This window comes from Hermetia illucens, chromosome 1 (assembly GCF_905115235.1).
Source record: "Hermetia illucens chromosome 1, iHerIll2.2.curated.20191125, whole genome shotgun sequence".
Taxonomy (NCBI): domain Eukaryota; kingdom Metazoa; phylum Arthropoda; class Insecta; order Diptera; family Stratiomyidae; genus Hermetia; species Hermetia illucens.
Genome location: NC_051849.1, coordinates 108290658 through 108306907, shown reverse-complemented (window position 1 = coordinate 108306907; position 16250 = coordinate 108290658). Strand labels below are relative to the sequence as shown.

The window sequence follows — 16250 nt, the reverse complement described above, 5'->3', positions numbered from 1 at the left end:
AGAGACAGTAAATGCAAACATGATAACGGCGGAGCAGTTTCTCCTTGTCGGTACTTTCAATGAATTGAGGACACTGGGCTGTGAAGTGCTTCCCCATACATAAGAAGCATTTAATCCAGTTTCTCTTTTCACCATCCGACTTGGAGACCAAGGCTATCTCCTTCTGGGTTTTTCTCTTATTCCCAAGATCCTCCGCCTTGGATATCCCACTTAGACCATCCCAAGCGGGGGACATGACCACATATCTATTTTCTAGAAATTGGTCGATGTCGTTTATCGTAACGGGCATTTTCGGATCTCGTAACGTCAAGTCGAATTCCCTTCGAGTTGTCATATCCATTTTCCTCGTCAGGACGAACGGAATGAATGGAATACCTTCATCTGCATTGAATCCTGCTTTCCGTAGGTTCTGAACTGCGGAACGCATGGTATCCAATGCTCTTCCCAGCGTTCTAGCCTCCCTTTGGTTTATCTGAGGTAAGTCAACTAACGCCTGAATTTCCTTTTCTATTAAGGCCCGACGATTACTGTACCTTCGGTCAAGAAGAACCCATGCTTGTTGGTAATTCTCTCCGTATATCCCTAAATGGTCGATTACACGTTTTGCATCGCCTCTTAACTTGCTCTGAAGCATCATTAAGCGCTCCGCAAAACCGATTTCAGAACCATCGTATACAGAGTTAAAGAGGCTTTTGAATGGTTCGTATTGACTGATGTCCCCACTGAATATTGGAATATCTGGGATGGGTGGGGCGGGTCTAAAACGATATCCTGAGTTCCAAGGGGAAAAATGGCTCGAAGGACCAAAATGGTTTGGCCGGGTCTGGCTGGGATCCAAGAAGAATTCTGAGCGGTTTGGTCCAGGAGTCCGCAAATATTCTGGGCGGGGCTGACTAGGATCTAATAAATAGTCCGGTCGTAGATGGGTGGAGAAGGGCCCAAGATTAGATGTACGCGGTTCGTCTCTCCACGTTGGATAATTTTGTCTATCCTTATCACAGGCCCCCCATGCCCCTCCAAATGCAACTTCACACCTGCTTGAACTCCTGGGCAGATCCCTAGCTGTCGCTTCACCTTGGAGTCTGTCGTTGATGTCTATGCCCAAGTCTCGTTCTAATAACCCGGTTTCAACTTGTCTTGGGACGGCCCCCCTACTCGAACTTCCTTCACCGGGATCTACATAATTTTGAGTCACTGGCGGGAGTTTAGGGACTTGCTCCCTAACTGGTCCCAAAGTTAACGGGTCGACCTCTGTTTGTCTCTCCTCAGGGATAAGAGAGGGATGAACTCTCTCAACGAACTCCTTTGTTTTCAAATAAACTGATTGCATGAGTCCCAGCTTATTCTCTCGAAAATATATTAAATCTGCCGAGGGATTCAATAATAGAAGCCGTTTATGTTCTGCAATGAACTCTAAATAGATCTGCCGGACCTCACTCCACGCGGTTTCAAAGCGTTCCTTAGTTCGCTTTTCCTGCCGCAGTTTGCATAGCGTCTCGCGAACCTCTTCAACTTTCAAAACCCGCTTTTGCTGAGCTTCAATGATCTCCTGGATCTCCATTTTTGTTTCTGTTTCAACTGGTTGTCACTTAATTGAATTAAATATTTCCGTTTGGTACGGACAGTGTATATGAACGACACACAAAATACGTGGGAGGCGCAACACTATAAGGATCTTTCCTTTGGTCTGAACGCGCCCACGTAACAACAACAATAATAAAAATACACACCAACGATGTTAGAGTGTCGTTTGAGAAACGTGGGAGGCGCAACACGATAAGGACTTTGCCTTGGGTCTGAACGCGCCCACGGATCAACAACACCACAAAAATTCACACCAACGATGTTAGAGTGTCGTTAGAGAAACGTGGGAGGCGCAACGCTATAAGGACTTTGCCTTGGGTTTGAACGCGCCCACGGATCAACAACACCACAAAAATTCACACCAACGTTGATAGAGTGTCGTTAGAGAAACGTGGGAGGCGCAACACTATAAGGACTTTGCCTTGGGTTGAACGCGCCCACGAATCAACAACACTACAAAGAATCACACCAACGATGTTAGAGTGTCGTTAGAGAAACGTGGGAGGCGCAACACTATAAGGACTTTGCCTTGGGTTTGAACGCGCCCACGGATCAACAACACCACAAAAATTCACACCAACGTTGATAGAGTGTCGTTAGAGAAACGTGGGAGGCGCAACACTATAAGGACTTTGCCTTGGGTTGAACGCGCCCACGAATCAACAACACTACAAAGAATCACACCAACGATGTTAGAGTGTCGTTCGAGAAACGTGGGAGGCGCAACACTATAAGGACTTTGCCTTGGGTTTGAACGCGCCCACGGATCAACAACACCACAAAAATTCACACCAGCGATGATAGAGTGTCGTTCGAGAAACGTGGGAGGCGCAACACTATAAGGACTTTGCCTTGGGTTGAACGCGCCCACGAATCAACAACACCACAAAAGTTCACACTAACGATGATAGAGTGTCGTTCGAGAAACGTGGGAGGCGCAACACTATAAGGACTTTGCCTTGGGTTGAACGCGCCCACGAATCAACAACACTACAAAAATTCACACCAACGATGATAGAATGTCGTTAGAGAAACGTGGGAGGCGCAACGCTATAAGGAACTTTGCCTTGGGTTTGAACGCGCCCACGGATCAACAACACAAAAAACAATGCACACCAACGTTGACGTTCAAGTAGTGTTTTATGTTGTGTAAACGAAACACAATCACTATAATTTCCCGCACTTTATATATATTTTTTCACAAGAGAAATTATTTTTATAATAGTAATTTTTATTTAAAAACTTACCTTGGATCGTTATCCGGCTCGACGGACCAGCTGTTTCAGCATTCTCCTAAACGGCCTCTTCCAGTGAACTACCCTGCTTGGCGTTGGCCAAGCTCGCGCACTAGCTCCTGGATCTTTAACTCGAGGACCGTGGTTGCTTTCGTTCCGGGTTGCCGAAACCTAACTTCGGAACGATGGGGTAATCACACACCACTGAAACAGAATAACACTAAAGGGGTTAGAAAGAATACTTACTCGATTTGTATGGCTTAAGTAAATGAGAACACTCGCGACTCCACTTCAACATATCTTTATTTTCTAATCACAATATTCTATTTCACTCTTATTAATAATTTTTACTTAATTATCATAATATCAAAAGCGATTTTAAAGTAATTCCCGCGCGTAAAGTGTTCTCGGATAGAACCCTTTAGCTCTGTTCAGAGGCTTGTACACAACTCAAAATTAAAAGTAACGTTATTCTTAAAATCACCTATGTTTGACCCTTCCGTGTTTACACATTGCTTTGAAAGTGTTCTTGTACACTACACAAGAACACTTGTTTATTATTGTAAATTTGGTTGTCGGCGACAAATCGACACCTGCTGTTGCGCTGCGAACTGCTGACACGGAAGAAAGTCATGTCGAGGCCAAAATATACCATTTGGTATGTAACATGCTGATGCAAAGGCGGAAAAGAATCTCGTGATGTCCAAACAGGCCATTTGCATAGCATGTGATGTAACGACGGAAGAGGTTAAATGCGCAGGCAGACTGGGTTTCATGGGGCTAGCTCCAAAGATGCGGCTGCTGGAGAAAATCCGGTGAAATCGCTTGAACATCCTCCCGCGCAAAGAAAGTCCAATTGCCTGGACCTGGACTGTTATCTATTGGCAAACGGTCCCAAGTTTCTGGATATGGAAACTCTTGTATTGGTGTCACTCGTTGCCAGCTTGCATTCTAAGGGTGTAAGGCCATCCTGGCCTGGTTTTTCAACCACCTTTTCTCCTGACCGAGATGTGAAAATTGTGGACCCTTCCGCAAAAAGAAAATTAGGCATAAGCTTTGATATGTATCATACTAACAAGACAATCGACTTCATCGGAAAAAAAACAACACATCAACACCCGGAAGACAATTCTGCATCAATCGGAGATTGATGGCAGGAAGGTTACGACTGGGATGACATTATTCAGGAACCGTTCCGAAAGCAACTTGAAAATGTGTTCTCGTCCTTAGAATACCTGAATGAAATTCGGGTTCCACGTTGGAGTGGGCACACCTCCAAGGATGAAAAGATGGAGCTAGTAGGCTTCAGCGATGCATCCGGTGATGGTTACGCCGCGGTCATCTATAGTCGACGCAAAATTGAGACGGGTTACCTCGTGCGGTTGATCGCAGCCCGAGGGCGTGTCACGCCTTTAAAGACACGATCGAGTATAAGCTCCAAAGCATGCACGATCCCTAAACTGTTTGAATGCTGTTTCAGCATTCTCCTAGACGGCCTCTTCCAGTGAACTACCCTGCTTGGCGTTGGCCAAGCTCGCGCACTAGCTCCTGGATCTTTAACTCGAGGACCGTGGTTGCTTTCGTTCCGGGTTGCCGAAACCTAACTTCGGAACGATGGGGTAATCACACACCACTGAAACAGAATAACACTAAAGGGGTTAGAAAGAATACTTACTCGATTTGTATGGCTTAAGTAAATGAGAACACTCGCGACTCCACTTCAACATATCTTTATTTTCTAATCACAATATTCTATTTCACTCTTATTAATAATTTTTACTTAATTATCATAATATCAAAAGCGATTTTAAAGTAATTCCCGCGCGTAAAGTGTTCTCGGATAGAACCCTTTAGCTCTGTTCAGAGGCTTGTACACAACTCAAAATTAAAAGTAACGTTATTCTTAAAATCACCTATGTTTGACCCTTCCGTGTTTACACATTGCTTTGAAAGTGTTCTTGTACACAACACAATAACACTTGTTTGTTATTATAAATTTGGTTGTCGGCGACAAATCGACACCTGCTGTTGCGCTGCGAACTGCTGACACGGAAGAAAGTCATGTCGAGGCCAAATATACCATTTGGTATGTAACATGCTGATGCAAAGGCGGAAAAGAATCTCGTGATGTCCAAACAGGCCATTTGCATAGCATGTGATGTAACGACGGAAGAGGTTAAATGCGCAGGCAGACTGGGATTCATGGGGCTAGCTCCAAAGATGCGGCTGCTGGAGAAAATCCGGTGAAATCGCTTGAACATCCTCCCGCGCAAAGAAAGTCCAATTGCCTGGACCTGGACTGTTATCTATTGGCAAACGGTCCCAAGTTTCTGGATATGGAAACTCTTGTGTTGGTGTCACTCGTTGCCAGCTTGCATTCTAAGGGTGTAAGGCCATCCTTCTACCTCTAACGATCGAAATGATGGCGCCCAAAACGGAAACCCCTAAGTAGTGCGTAGCGTCTTAATAACCCCTTCCATCAATAGCCAGTCCCCTGGTAGATCTCCGATTGATGCAGAATTGTCTTCCGGGTGTTGATGTGTTGTTTTTTTCCGATGAAGTCGATTGTCTTGTTAGTATTATACATATCAAAGCTTATGCCTAATTTTCTTTTTGCGGAAGGGTCCACAATTTTGTTTGTTCTTAAATGTATCGTTCTTATTTTCTTCATTGTGTTCATTATTCTTTTATAATCGAATCTGCTCTTTAAAAATTATAATAAAAAAGGCTATTTAACCCTAGGACTTTGTTACAAGAGGATGAAAATGAAGAATGTAATAATTACACAAATATAAATACTTAGTCGTTTTTTATAAACGCCTGGAAAACTTGAATCGTTTAATTGGATACTATTTTGCTTGTATATGATGTAGTTATCATTATGTTCATATGCATTTTGTGTTTATAGTTAATTCTAGTGTTGATTTAGAAAATATTCATACTTCACAAGATCACCACATTTCGTTTTTTGCTTACTATTTCTGCAATATTTTTACTCTCAGTTAATTGTTCTCAGATTACTTATATTTCGTTTTTTTTTTTTTCATTGTGCACTTAAGTGTGCTACCTATTGGTAGTAATTAAACTACACGCGTAGTAATCAAAATTACTCGAAAGCGATTCAATGCCTAGGGAATACCTCATCAGCTCAGTTTCACGATGACGTACCACGGTAAAGAAATGTGATCCATCAAGCGTTGACTTTGCACATTTGAAATCAGAGCGCCGGCTGCCCCAGACATTGAATCACTTTTGCATGCGTCTGCATTCATTTTTGCTTGCACTCACAACAACACATATCCAGCGACCGTCACCCAAAATAACAAAAAACAAAAAACAATCAAAACAAATCTGATACCTTGACACCATGCTACTGTTCTTGACCGTGACTTTTTTGCCGCCGGTCTGTTGTTAATTTGTATTAGTCACTTATTTACAATCCATTCATACACAAGAATTTTACGTAGGATTAGTGATTATTATTTAATTTCATTTATTTACATTACAATTTCGGATCCAACTACGGGTTTGTTGTTTTTTTTTTTTTTACATGGGAATGTATACACAGGAATTCTAGACTGAGGAATTTGCGGGTGACATGATACCTATAGGGTTTGTCGATTCTTGACCCCATCTCCCGTGCTGCCGATCCGCTGTTGCTAGATGGCTTATAAAGGTAGGGTGATCGTCATCCCCCTTTCGCTTCTTTCTGGCTAACCGTACCCAAATTCCTACGATAACGGCCCCTACTAATAACCCTGCCAAAGTACAACCGTGGGGAATGTATTGTTTGAACACATTATCGTCATTAATTACTCCATCGAGTTCTCTCTTTAATGTGGCTATAAGGTGCTTGTTGTCCCGGACGAGACTGATCTCGGTTGATGGAAGATTAAACCGAGGAGTGACTGTTTCATACACCTTTGTCCAGTTTACTGTAATGGCTCGTGGAATCTCTTTTATCTGGAAGGAGACCTCGCCCATGGTACAATAGTCGAGCTCTACTAGAGAAACAGGAAACCGAATTTCTAACTGAGTGTCATTACACGTGATTGGTATTTTATCAACTTGCCCTTTGAATATCACTCCAACATGGGGGCTAATGCGACCGATGTAGGTCTCATTGCTCCACCGCGTGGTCGAACACCAATCCTTTAATTGTTGGCCTCCCCGTATAATTTCCTTAATACATGATGGTCCAGAGCGTAACAATTTTGTCTCATATAGACGAGGAAGAACCTCTGTAGACTCTTCCTCGAAGAAAAACTTGTCCGCATTGGGCCCAACGAATAGGATGCGGAATGGTACCGTTGTCCCCAAGTCCCAAGTGTTATTTTTAGAATCTGGAGGGGTGATAACTGCTACCTGTCTAAATTCCTCTTTATACGCAAGAGGAATTGTATATTCGATCGTAACGAGATCATTCTGAAGCCATGCAGACACTGGATTAACCTCGAACACTCTTTCTGGCTCATCTTGTTTCGGCAGGACTACCCCAGGGACCTCCCTATTAACCTGGCTTATAAAAGCAGCCAGTTCCTTGGTAGGTCGAATGTTTCGTAATTGCTCATGTTTGGCAACGATTTCGCTAATTAATGTTTTAATTCCTAGGGAGAACTCCGACAGCTCCTGCCTTAACATTTCTTTCCCCTGCTGCTCCATTAGCTGATTTATCTGGTTCTCCACCTGATGGTACTCTAGGTCCGTGATGTTTAACGTTAACGCTGCGATTTTTGTCTGTTGATGTCTAAGAGCTTTCACTTCCTCGCGAATAGCTATGTCTCGGTAACTAAGGTAAGCTACTGTCCCCGCCGCTAAGAGACCGGGGATATACTTAGCCCCTGTTTTCAATAAACTACTTGATATAATGGGGACTATACCAAAGGCCCGCCTAACTCGGTTGACCTTATAGGAAGCGGTCAACCGTCGATTAACATCAGCGACTTGGAGTTCGCTTGCAAGTTTCAGCTCGTTGCAATGTTCTTGGACTTCCTCCACCATCTGCCGCTCACATATCCTTTGGAACTTTTCCAACTGTTGCGACATTGTGTCGAGATCACGCGTGAGGTTTACTGAGGTTGCAATAGTATATTTTAGGTCAAATGCCTTTACCTGCACTAATCCCAATTCCAAAATTCTGGTTTCCAAGACCGGGTCCACTGCCCAGGACACCACTGTGGCGGGCATTAGGCATATACACAGCAGAGTAGCCACTTGTGCTAGAGACCACGGCTTCCATCCTTTTCCGCTTCGCGTTCGGGAGGGAATGTTAGGTGGAGCCTTGTCCGGTTCTAACGCATTATCATCTGCTTCCTGCGCTTGAGAGGGCTCAGCTTCCTCTTCTGGAAGAAGGGGAACGAGCTGATGCACAGCACGATGTATATTGTCCCTACCAGCAGTTTTTAATTTTACTTGACGGATGGTGCCCTGTAGATCTGGAAAAACTTCTAACACTCGCCCGGTCTTCCAATCTAATGGCCTGTGACCACTTTCTTTGATTAGCACAAGTTCACCTGGCCTCAGTTGCCTACCGGGGGCCTTCCATTTATACCGCTTCTGTAGATACCCCAAATAGTCAGTCTCGAATTTGACCCAGAAATGCTTCTGCAGTTCCTGGATCTGAAGCCATTTTTTGGTTGCTGGGAGACTTTCATTTAGACCTTCCCCAGCCGGAGGTGACAATAGGCTTCTTTGAATGATGAAATGTGCAGGAGTTAGTACCTGTAGGTCATGACTATTATCAGCCAGCGGATACAATGGTCGGCTGTTTAATATTGCTTCCCATGTGCAGACGGCAGTTTGAAAGTTTTCATATGTCAGGTTGGAAATTGAAGGCATCCGCTTTATGTAGCGTTTTAGACTCCCCACTGCTGCCTCAAATAGCCCTCCGTAGTGGCTGGCTCTTGGGGGATTATGATGCCATACGATCTGACGCTGAGCCAACCTCTCCTCGCATTCACTGGTCAACTTTCCCCAGGCTTCCCTGAGCACTTTGGAAGCCCCTACTAAGTTTGTGCCGTTGTCGGAGCGAACCATTTTCGGCTGGCCTCGCCGGCTTACGAACCTTTGAAACGCAGCCAAAAATGCATTTGTGGTAAGATCCGTACAGAGCTCTAAATGTATCGCTTTAGTAGACATACATACGAAGACCACTATGTAGACCTTCATAGATTTTGTGGTCCGTAAATTTGATGCTTTTATTTGAAATGGTCCGCACAGATCGGTTCCCACATTTTCAAAAACAGCGGATGACCTGATTCGCTCGGGAGGAAGGTCTGCCATTTTCGGGATTATAGTGGCTCCTCGCATTCGAACGCACCTAACGCATCCCCTAATCCACTTCTTCACTCTCTGCTGCAACGCTGGAATGTAATATCTTTCTCGGATGATAGCCATTGTGAGTCCTGTTCCACAATGTTGGTGAAACTTATGAACATGTTGAATTATGAGGTCAGCTAGGTGACACTTCCCGAGAATTATAGGGTGTTTCTGCTCAAACGGGATGAGCGCCTGCTCTAATCTTCCTCCCACTCGGAGAACCCCAGATACCTGATCGACAAAGGGGTTTAGCGTGGACAGCCAATGGTTTTTCTCGATATTCAATCCCTTCTGAATTCTGAAAATTTGCCTCCCGAAGAGTAGTTTTTGTTGATACCTGACGACTGCCCACTCCGCTTGCTTCAACTCCTGAGCTGAGAACGTACCGGAAGTTCCCGATCTCCATCGACGGCATCTCGCGATTGTGTTTATCAATCGAGGTAAACTTGAGAATCGCTGAATGAAATCTGGATCAGGCGTAGGCTCGGAAGCAACTTCTGCTAGATGAGTCACTGTTTCAGCACCAGAACCGACGACCTCCGTGCGAGGGAGTTCCCCTTGCAAGAATTGCGGTCCATGGAACCACAACTTGTGAGCTACAAATTTCCGGGGACACATGCCCCTAGATGCACAATCTGCAGGGTTATGACTTGACCTCACGTGGTGGATATCTGTGGGTGACAAATACTTATGGATCGCGGCTACTCGTCGCTTAACCAATTTGTTTTCGATATCCTTCCGACTCCGAATCCAGCAGAGAGCCACCTCGGAATCGGTATACGCCGTGAATTTTACTGGGCTAGTCCCTAGGTTTTTACGGACGTCGTTGAACAATTCCGTTAATAGTACTACACTTTCCAACTCGAGTTTAGGGATCGTGCATGCTTTGGAGCTTATACTCGATCGTGTCTTTAAAGGCGTAACACGCCCTCGGGCTGCGATCAACCGCACGAGGTAACCCGTCTCAATTTTGCGTCGACTATAGATGACCGCGGCGTAACCATCACCGGATGCATCGCTGAAGCCTACTAGCTCCATCTTTTCATCCTTGGAGGTGTGCCCACTCCAACGTGGAACCCGAATTTCATTCAGGTATTCTAAGGACGAGAACACATTTTCAAGTTGCTTTCGGAACGGTTCCTGAATAATGTCATCCCAGTCGTAACCTTCCTGCCATAGATGTTGAATTTCTATTCTCAGTTTCATTACAACTGGAAGCAGCCAACCAATAGGATCGAAAATAGAAGCAGCTATACTAAGCACTCTTCGTTTGGTATACCTAACATTTAAAATTGGCTTGATACTGTACAGGAAACAGTCATCAATAGGACTATAGTGTAGGCCAAGGATCTTAAGATCCTTATCTGCCTTGTCAACCTCAACGTATGAACTAATTCGGTGACTTTCGTCAATATATTTTAGAACTTCTGGGCAATTCGTCGCCCACATCGTTAGCGGAAGTTTGCCTTTCCCTATAGTTTCTGTGATTTTTCGGATGACGTCTTGAGCTTCTTTTATACTGGACGCCCCGTATAACAGATCATCCATATAGAACGCGTTCTTGATGTTCAAGCGATTTCACCGGATTTTCTCCAGCAGCCGCATCTTTGGAGCTAGCCCAATGAAACCCAGTCTGCCTGCGCATTTAACCTCTTCCGTCGTTTCATCACATGCTATGCAAATGGCCTGTTTGGACATCACGAGATTCTTTTCCGCCTTTGCATCAGCATGTTACATACCAAATGGTATATTTGGCCTCGACATGACTTTCTTCCGTGTCAGCAGTTCGCAGCGCAACAGCAGGTGTCGATTTGTCGCCGACAACCAAATTTACAATAATAAACAAGTGTTATTGTGTTATGTACAAGAACACTTTCAAAGCAATGTGTAAACACGGAAGGGTCAAACATAGGTGATTTTAAGAATGACGTTACTTTTACTTTTGAGTTGTGTACAAGCCTCTGAACAGAGCTAAAGGGTTCTATCCGAGAACACTTTACGCGCGGGAATTACTTTAAAATCGCTTTTGATATTATGATAATTAAGTAAAAATTATTAATAAGAGTGAAATAGAATATTGTGATTAGAAAATAAAGATATGTTGAAGTGGAGTCGCGAGTGTTCTCATTTACTTAAGCCATACAAATCGAGTAAGTATTCTTTCTAACCCCTTTAGTGTTATTCTGTTTCAGTGGTGTGTGATTACCCCATCGTTCCGAAGTTAGGTTTCGGCAACCCGGAACGAAAGCAACCACGGTCCTCGAGTTAAAGATCCAGGAGCTAGTGCGCGAGCTTGGCCAACGCCAAGCAGGGTAGTTCATTGGAAGAGGCCGTTTAGGAGAATGCTGAAACAGCTGGTCCGTCGAGCCGGATTACAATCCAAAGTAAGTTTTTAAATAAAAATTACTATTATAAAAATAATTTCTCTTGTGAAAAAATATATATAAAGTGCGGGAAATTATAGTGATTGTGTTTCGTTTACACAACATAAAACACTACTTGAACGTCAACGTTGGTGTGCATTGTTTTTTGTGTTGTTGATCCGTGGGCGCGTTCAAACCCAAGGGAAAGTTCCTTATAGCGTTGCGCCTCCCACGTTTCTCTAACGACATTCTATCATCGTTGGTGTGAATTTTTGTGGTGTTGTTGATCCGTGGGCGCGTTCAAACCCAAGGCAAAGTCCTTATAGTGTTGCGCCTCCCACGTTTCTCTAACGACACTCTATCATCGTTGGTGTGAATTTTTGTGGTGTTGTTGATCCGTGGGCGCGTTCAAACCCAAGGCAAAGTCCTTATAGTGTTGCGCCTCCCACGTTTCTCTAACGACACTCTATCATCGTTGGTGTGAATTTTTGTGGTGTTGTTGATCCGTGGGCGCGTTCAAACCCAAGGCAAAGTCCTTTTAGTGTTGCGCCTCCCACGTTTCTCTAACGACACTCTATCATCGTTGGTGTGAATTTTTGTGGTGTTGTTGATCCGTGGGCGCGTTCAAACCCAAGGCAAAGTCCTTTTAGTGTTGCGCCTCCCACGTTTCTCTAACGACACTCTATCATCGTTGGTGTGAATTTTTGTGGTGTTGTTGATCCGTGGGCGCGTTCAAACCCAAGGCAAAGTCCTTATAGTGTTGCGCCTCCCACGTTTCTCAAACGACACTCTAACATCGTTGGTGTGTATTTTTATTATTGTTGTTGTTACGTGGGCGCGTTCAGACCAAAGGAAAGATCCTTATAGTGTTGCGCCTCCCACGTATTTTGTGTGTCGTTCATATACACTGTCCGTACCAAACGGAAATATTTAATTCAATTAAGTGACAACCAGTTGAAATAGAACCAAAAATGGAGATCCAGGAGATCATTGAAGCTCAGCAAAAGCGGGTTTTGAAAGTTGAAGAGGTTCGCGAGACGCTATGCAAACTGCGGCAGGAAAAGCGAACTAAGGAACGCTTTGAAACCGCGTGGAGTGAGGTCCGGCAGATCTATTTAGAGTTCATTGCAGAACATAAACGGCTTCTATTATTAAATCGCTCGGCAGATTTAATATATTTTCGAGAGAATAAGCTGGGACTCATGCAATCAGTTTATTTGAAAACAAAGGAGTTCGTTGAGAGAGTTCATCCCTCTCTTATCCCTGAGGAGAGACAAACAGAGGTCGACCCGTTAACTTTGGGACCAGTTAGGGAGCAAGTCCCTAAACTCCCGCCAGTGGCTCAAAACTATATAGATCCCGGTGAAGGAAGTTCGAATAGGGGGGCCGTCCCAAGACAAGTTCAAACAGGATTATTAGAACGAGACTTGGGCATAGACGTCAACGACAGACTCCAAGGTGAAGCGACAGCTAGGGATCTGCCCAGGAGTTCAAGCAGATGTGAAGTTGCATTTGGAGGGGCATGGGGGGCCTGTGATAAGGATAGACAAAATTATCCAACGTGGAGAGACGAACCGCGTACATCTAATCTTGGGCCCTTCCCCACCCATCTACGACCGGACTATTTATTAGATCCTAGTCAGCCCCGCCCAGAATATTTGCGGACTCCTGGACCAAACCGCTCAGAATTCTTCTTGGATCCCAGCCAGACCCGGCCAAACCATTTTGGTCCTTCAAGCCATTTTTCCCCTTGGAACTCAGGATATCGTTTTAGACCCGCCCCACCCATCCCAGATATTCCAATATTCAGTGGGGATATCAGTCAATACGAACCATTCAAAAGCCTCTTTAACTGTGTATACGATGGTTCTGAAATCGGTTTTGCGGAGCGCTTAATGATGCTTCAGAGCAAGTTAAGAGGCGATGCAAAACGTGTAATCGACCATTTGGGGATATACGGAGAGAATTACCAACAAGCATGGGTTCTTCTTGACCGAAGGTACAGTAATCGTCGGGCCTTAATAGAAAAGGAAATTCAGGCGTTAGTTGACTTACCTCAGATAAACCAAAGGGAGGCTAGAACGCTGGGAAGAGCATTGGATACCATGCGTTCCGCAGTTCAGAACCTACGGAAAGCAGGATTCAATGCAGATGAAGGTATTCCATTCATTCCGTTCGTCCTGACGAGGAAAATGGATATGACAACTCGGAGGGAGTTCGACTTAACGTTACGAGATCCAAAAATGCCCGTTACGATAAACGACATCGACCAATTTCTAGAAAATAGATATGTGGTCATGTCCCCTGGTTGGGATGGTCTAAGTGGGATATCCAAGGCGGAGGATCTTGGGAATAAGAGAAAAACCCAGAAGGAGATAGCCTTGGTCTCCAAGTCGGATGGTGAAAAGAGAAACTGGATTAAATGCTTCTTATGTATGGGGAAGCACTTCACAGCCCAGTGTCCTCAATTCATTGAAAGTGCCGACAAGGAGAAACTGCTCCGCCGTTATCATGTTTGCATTTACTGTCTCTCCCACAAATATATCAGGGGGGAAGCGTGCAATAAACGCAAGAATCTCCAATGCGAAATATGCAAAGGGCAACATCTTACTGCCATGCATCCGTGCAAAGGGGATAACCCGTCTTCTGCTGTTCATCATGCCAAAAATTCGACAGCATTGTCATGGTCCGGAACCGTTCTTCCAACAGCTGTCGTTAAGCTAGAGGCAAGAGAAGGACATGCCGTTCCAGTTCGGTGCTTGATCGATCAAGGCAGTCAAAGCAGCTATATAACCGAAGATCTAGTACAGAAACTTCGGTTAAAAAAGAAAAAGACCAACATCGAAATTTCAGGAGTAGGTGGTGTGTCAGCAGGGAAAGTGTCAGCGGTTGTGTGTCTCACCCTTAAATTGGACGATGGTTCCGAGGTCAGCACTAAAGCGTTAGTAGTCAGACGGGTAACTAAAGGTTCCCTTCCACAGGTACCGCCGCAAGTAAAGGCATTGTTTCAAGGGAAGAATTTGGCGGATCCCGTAACGGAACATGCATCTCACGTTCCAGTTTTATTAGGGTCTAGTATCCTTCCACAACTTTTCGTGAATGGAGTAGAAACCGTAGATAGTTTCCTGCTCCAGAACACGAAATTGGGATGGATTGTGTCTGGTCCGGCGGAATCCTCTGTATCGAAGTTCACTTCAACACATGTCACTATCAAGGAATGGGAACAGGACTTAAGGGCTTTTTGGGACATGCCCCTAAGTAGAGATGAATCTAGTCGCATAGATGACGAAATTTGTGAGGACCTATTCGTAAAGGGTCATTACCGAGAGAACGATGGCCGATACGTGGTACCGACCCCGTGGCGACAAGATAATATTAAACTAGGAAACTCGTATCACAAGGCTGTGCATCACTATCTCGGTCAGGAGAAAAGGTGGTTGAAAAACAAAGACCACAAGCTCAAATCGGATGAGTTTATGGAAGAATATTTTAATTTGGACCACATGGCTGAAGTTCCAAAGGATCATCAATCTGACACTAGCGGCGAAGTATATTATATCCCGTATTTAAGCGTGGTTCGCCAAGAGGCCACGTCGACGAAATTGCGGAATGTCTTCAATGCTTCCAGTCCGACATCAAATGGTGTGAGCCTTAACGAGATGATCCATCCCGGTCCAAAGTTGCAAAACCATATTTTCGACATTGTCACTAGAATACGCAGGTTTGCGTATGTATACTCTAGTGACATTACTAAGATGTATCGGCAGATACTTTTGAGACCAGAGGATCAGATCAGGCTTAGGATTCTCTGGCGGGCAAAGCCTGAAGAACCGATAAGAGAGTTTTACTTGAAAACGGTGACCTACGGGTTAGACTGTGCACCTTGGCAAGCAATTCGAACACTCCACCAGGTGGCAGACGACAATGCTCCTGATGAGGAGATCAACTGGATCATCAAGAACGCGTTCTATATGGATGATCTGTTATACGGGGCGTCCAGTATAAAAGAAGCTCAAGACGTCATCCGAAAAATCACAGAAACTCTAGGGAAAGGCAAACTTCCGCTAACGAAGTGGGCGACGAATTGCCCAGAAGTTTTAAAATATATTGACGAAAGTCACCGAATTAGTTCATACGTTGAGGTTGACAAGGCAGATAAGGATCTTAAGATCCTTGGCCTACACTATAGTCCTATTGATGACTGTTTCCTGTACAGTATCAAGCCAATTTCAAATGTTAGGTATACCAAACGAAGAGTGCTTAGTATAGCTGCTTCTATTTTCGATCCTATTGGTTGGCTGCTTCCAGTTGTAATGAAACTGAGAATAGAAATTCAGCATCTATGGCAGGAAGGTTACGACTGGGATGACATTATTCAGGAACCGTTCCGAAAGCAACTTGAAAATGTGTTCTCGTCCTTAGAATACCTGAATGAAATTCGGGTTCCACGTTGGAGTGGGCACACCTCCAAGGATGAAAAGATGGAGCTAGTAGGCTTCAGCGATGCATCCGGTGATGGTTACGCCGCGGTCATCTATAGCCGACGCAAAATTGAGACGGGTTACCTCGTGCGGTTGATCGCAGCCCGAGGGCGTGTCACGCCTTTAAAGACACGATCGAGTATAAGCTCCAAAGCATGTACGATCCCTAAACTCGAGTTGGAAAGTGTAGTACTATTAACGGAATTGTTCAACGACGTCCGTAAAAACCTAGGGACTAGCCCAGTAAAATTCACGGCGTATACCGATTC

The 16250-nt window shown here is 44.5% G+C and overlaps 1 protein-coding gene across 2 annotated transcripts in view; it reads right to left on the bottom strand.

The window, feature by feature from the left end:
- LOC119647022 (indole-3-acetaldehyde oxidase-like) overlaps positions 1 to 16250 on the bottom strand; it is a 72398-nt gene that overhangs the window by 14532 nt on the left and 41616 nt on the right. The gene's annotated exons all lie outside the window — the stretch shown is intronic.